The following is a 6,000-nucleotide window of genomic DNA, read 5'->3' on the forward strand; positions in this document are numbered from 1 at the left end:
GGTGGCTCAGTGGTTGAGCGTCTGCCTTGGGCTCAGGTCCTGATCCTAGGGCCCTGGGATCGCATCTCACATAGGGATCCGCGTAGGGATCAGAGGGATCCCTTGCTTCTCCCTCTGCCTATGTCTCTGCCTTTCTCTGTGTGTCTCTCATGAATAAGTAAATAAAATCTTTAAAAAATAAAACACTGACAAATCAGCAAAGGCTTTTCAGAGAATTTTGAGGGTTATATAGGTGCTACCAAGATAAAAGGGAAGGCAGACAGAGTTAAACATCAGCAAAGAATGGAAGAATGAAAGAAAAAAATAAAACACATATCTCTTCACTCTTAACTCTATCGAGAGAAATAGAATCAATAGGATAGAGGGGCGGGGGGGAAGCATTCTTTATTCCTCAACTTCATTGATGTATACATAATTGGCTTATAAAATTGTAAGATATTTAAAGTACACATCATCGTAAAAATAAAACACATATCTCTTCACTCTTAACTCTATCGAGAGAAATAGAATCAATAGGATAGAGGGGCGGGGGGGAAGCATTCTTTATTCCTCAACTTCATTGACGTATACATAATTGGCTTATAAAATTGTAAGATATTTAAAGTACACATCATCGTAACATGATGTATGCATACATTGTGAGAGAAGTCCTCCCATCTACTTAGCATATTTATCTTTTTTTGTGTGAGAATATTTAAGTTCTACTTGCTTACCAAATTTCAATGATACAATGCAGTGTTATCAACTATATTTATCACATTTTGGATTAGATCCTCAGAACTTCTTCATCTTATAGCTGAAAGTTTGTACCCTCCTACCAACCTCTCCCTACTTCCTCCACCGCCCTGCTCCTAAAAACCACTTTTCTACTATTTATATGATTTTAACGTTTTTTTTTTTTCAAACTCTATTTAAGTGATACCATGTAGTGTTTGTCTTTCTCTGTTTGGCTTATTTCATTTAGCAGAATACTCTCCATGACCATTTGTGTTGACACAAATGTCAGGATTTCCTTCTTCCCTTGAGGCTGAATGTTACGCCATGGTCTAATATCTACCAGATTCTCTTTCTCCATTCACCCTTTGACAGACATTGAGGTTGTCTCCCTATTTTGGCTACTTTGAATAATGCTACAATTAACACAGAAGTGCAACTATCTCTTCAATACCCTGTTCATACTTCCTTTGGATATATATGCAGAAGAGAGATCACTGAATTACATGCTAGTTCTATTTTCAATTTTTTTGAGGAGTTTCTGTACTGTTTTCCATAGTGGCTTGACTGCCGACAATGTACAAATTTTCCTCAAAGAAAAGGCATCCTTCATCATTTTCAATCCCATCATAGAGTGTCAGAAACTCGTCATCCCCTCAATGTCCCCATTGAAGAGCCTCTACATTTTCTTTTTAAGAAAAACAGCATTAGTTTTATATCTGCTGCTTACAATTGAGGGATTTGGGATGGATACATATGTAACCCAAGCCAAAAAAAAAAAAAAAGAAAAAAAACGTTATTGTTAGTTTATTCTTTCATAAATATTCTTTAAAGCACTAAAGGTGTTAAAGTCAGAAAGCCACTCGCAAGGGCAAAAACAACACTCATATACACATACACCTATATAAACACTATTTCTATATTTGAAGCTGCCAAAAATTCTAACCAAATAGGACAGGTACCCCTAGGCCTTAATGCTCCAGAATTGTTTCAATTTGTTGCTTTTCATAAGAAAGGTTTTATTTCCCCAGTTGATCAGAGAGCATACTTGGAAAAAAAAATCTGTTGATATTCCCCTTGTCGAGTTTTAAATAGCCTGAGTATGTGTGATATATCTTTTGTAGTGAGTACTTTAGAGAAAAAGTATTGCTTTTAAATCTCATGCATGCCCCAAATGTAATGTGAAATAAATTCCACTGTGAATGAGCTCCTGCCATGTCTAAAAACTGAATTGTAATATGCAAGGTTTCTCCCCGACAGGCCTTTTTCTCTTTTTTTTTTTTTTTTTTTTTTGTGGTCTTAAAAGCAGGAAAGCTAAGAGGATTGATAAATTTTAAATCTCTCTAGCAGATTTCATGTAAAGCAGGAAGTTTGTATCACATGCAACTCTAGTAGCAAAAGCCTGAGTAATTCATTCTGAAGTTTCCCAAGAATGAAATTCTGTTCAATTAACAGGGCATATTGTATTCAACATAGTGAAGTAATAATAGTAATAATAATAATAATAATAATGCCAACAACCTCAGGTTTGCCCTCCAAGAATTTGTACTTAATCTCGGAGATAAACTCAGGTTCAGAGTCGTCTTGAATTTTTCCATCTGGTTGTCAGCATGCTTGTAAAACTATCAGATTGTAATGAAAAGCTCCAAATCAATCCAATCCCTATTCAGCAGTTCACTTCTGTAAAGAGTAAAGGGGGCAACATTTTTTTTTGTTGAGGTTCTCTCTTTTAAGGGTGAGGGGTCCTTTCTGAACTCTGAGAGAACATTTATGTTCCCTAGACATCCTTCTCAGACTCCATGGGAATAAAATTAGCATGGCCACAGCAGCCAACATTTCCTGAGCTCATACTACATGCCAAGCCCTTCTGCAGCTCTCTATGCATCATCTCCTTTAATTCATACCATAACCTCCTAAGTAGAGGTCTTGTTATTTCTAACTTGAAGATAAAGAACCCGAAGATCCATGAGGTCATAAAGTTCTTAAAGAAGGAGCCAAATTCAAAACTCGAGGTGTCGTTCACCAAAGCCTCTGTTCTTTCCATGGTTCCTCCACTCGCCTGGAAAGTACCTCCAGGGCCCCCATATGAAGCTTCCAAGTAGCACATTAGAATAAGTACACCTAGAGAGGCTCTGGCTCACTTTCTTCTTACACACCTCTGATCATTTCACAAAATACTCAAACTTCCTCTGTAACCTGAGAAAAAGACTTCCCAGAGGCACTTCACCTGCCATCACTGAAGATAAGAAAGCATTCCATACACCACGCCAGCCTTAGCTAAACCCACAGAGCCCACCCCTTCGCTGTCACCGGGGCTTCCTGGCCCAGCAGAATGGTAACCTGGGGGCCAAAGGGACATTCGTGTGAATAGATAAGACTTGCAAATGTCAGCACCTGAGTAAAGTCAGGTACCATGGACCACTGCGGGATATGCCCAATATAAACTGAAATATGCAAAATAAGTAGCTGGATATGCAAACAGGTTTTTTTTTGTTTTTGTTTTTGTTTTTTTTTAGAAAAAAGTTACTTGCAAATGCAAATCAAGGCTGAACAGGCACGAACTGTGCAAAGGACACATGAGGACCTTCATGGTTCATCTTTTCAAGTTCCAAGAATCTTACAGCCACTCTTAATGTGTGCATGTTTTATTCCTGTGTTTTGAAGGAAGGAGTGTATTACCTTTCCTACAATTCTCCATGAATGGCAGATTACAGGAAATTTTTCTCAAATGCATAAGCATTCCTGAAACATTGAATCTTATTCTCCAAGTCCAGTGTATTAGGGCTGACGTGTCATTTCTTAAGTTTTTGATTTTTCCTGTAGAGTAGTTCATTGGCTTCTGAAAAACATTTATATCGAACATTAGATTTTATAGGGTTTTTCCTTTTCATGCTCTTATCAGTTACATGCTGTTAAAACTGGGTAATTTTATTGGTTAAACTGACAGGAGAAGAATATTTTCTAATGTTAAATTCCACTTTATTAAGCCATGTATTGTTTTTTAATTATGGCAAAATGCACTTAACAAAATTTACCATCCTAACCATTTTTAACTGAACAGTCGAGTAGTATTAAATACATTCACATTGTACTTACCACCACTATCCATCTCCAGAACTCTTTGCACTTTTCAGAACCAAAATTGTACCCATTAAACGATGACTCCTCATCCCCCCCCGCCCCAACACACACACCTCCAGCCCCTGGAAACCACTGCTCTACTTTCCATCTCTATGACTACTGTAGATATGTGGTGTAAGTGGGATTACATAATGTTGGCCTTTTGTGATGGCTTATTTCACTTAGCATAACATCCTTAAGGTTCATGCATGTGGTGGCACCGTGTCAGACTTTCTTTTTAAGGCTGAATAATAATCCATGGTATGTATATATCACATTTTATTTGTTCATTCATTCATTCATGTTTTGCTTTCTCACTTTGGCTATTGCATATAATGTTGCTCTAAATATAAGTGCACGAAGACTTCTTTGAGATTCTGCTTTCAATTCTTTTAGGAATACACCCAGAAATAGAATTGCTGCATCATATGGGAATTCTATGTTTAATTTTTTGAGGAACTGCCATACTGTTTTCCATAGTGGCTATACCACTTTACATTCCCATCAAGAGTAACCAAGTATTCAAAGAGTTCCACGTTCTCATCAGAACTTACTATTGGGGGTTATTTATTATTATTATTATAACCATGCTACAGGGTATGAGGTGATATGTCATTGAGACTTTTATTACATTTCCTTAATGATCAGTAATGTTGAACATCTTTTCATGTGCAAATTGGCCATTTGTATATTTTTTTCTGAGAAAGTCCATTCAAGTCCTTTACCCATTTTTTTATTCAGGCTGTTTATTTTTAGTTGTTGAGTTGTAGGAGTTCCTTATATATTCTGGATATTAAATCTTCATCAAATATATGATTTGCATATATTTCTCCCATCGTATGTGTTACCTTTTCATTTTGTTGATTGTGTTCTTTGATACACAGAGGTTTTTAAATGTTGATGCAGTCCAATTATGTATCTTTTGTTGTGTGTATGTTTGGTGTCTCGTCCAAGAAATCATTGCCAAATCTAATGTCATGAAGCTTCTTCCCTAGGTTTTCTAACAAGAGTTTTACAGTTTTAGCAATTCCATGTAGTTTTTCATCCATTTTGAGTTAATTTTTATATGTGGTAAAGTGAAGGGTCCTGCTTCATTCTTTTATATGTGGATATATAGAAGATATGTACATAGAGAGGATATGTGCATGTGTGTGTATGTGGTATATATAAAATATATCCATATATTATACATGTACACCATTGATTCTCATCATGCATGGTAATTATGTTCTGTAATTGCACACGCTGAATTAGGAAATATTGAACCATTGCTCTAGAAAAAATATAAAATTTTAATATAAATAATATAAAGTTAGTCTATTGCAAACCTCTGGTCACATTTTACCAGCCAATCAATACATAACCTTATTTTATGTGTGTCTATGTTTAAAGGCATCCTATTCAATGTGCATTATTGATTTATTAACATAGAGCTCACAGCAAACAGCCCTATCACTCATGCCTGAACAAAGCTTATCTAACACACTTATTTTCTCTGTAGGACCGCACAACGTTACACATAGGAATAGGGAGCAGTAGTTCAACATCCTCTGTTTGGGGCCATTTTAAACAGTAACATCACCAACAAAAAGCATTAAAGTAGCACTAAGGACACCATGAAAAGGACATTTGTTTACAGTATGAGAGCAGAAACAAGAAGGCAGAGAATCTCCTTGTTCTAATTCAGTTGGGAACATGTGCATAGATCAGCTTCAATGTTTCACTGCTCTGTGCATGTCCACAAATGGCCATGAAAACACCACAAGTATTGATTTGGGGATTACAAATACGTTGTAGTGAGTAGATAGATTTGCAAATATTGAACCGATGAGTAATTGGGATTGATGGTTCAAATGTATAAATAGATAGATGATAGATAGATAGATAGATAGATAGATAGATAGATAGATAGATAGATAGAGGGATCCCTGGGTGGCACAGCGGTTTGGCGCCTGCCTTTGGCCCAGGGAGCGATCCTGGAGACCCGGGATCGAATCCCATGTCGGGCTCCCGGTGCATGGAGCCTGCTTCTCCCTCTGCCTGTGTCTCTGCCTCTCTCTCTATCTCTCTGTGACTATCATAAATAAATAAAAATTTAAAAAATATTTAGATAGATAGATAGATGATAGATAGATGATAGATAGATAGATACACACATAGTCTACT

This window comes from Vulpes vulpes, chromosome 7, assembly GCF_048418805.1.
Source record: "Vulpes vulpes isolate BD-2025 chromosome 7, VulVul3, whole genome shotgun sequence".
Lineage (NCBI taxonomy): Eukaryota > Metazoa > Chordata > Mammalia > Carnivora > Canidae > Vulpes > Vulpes vulpes.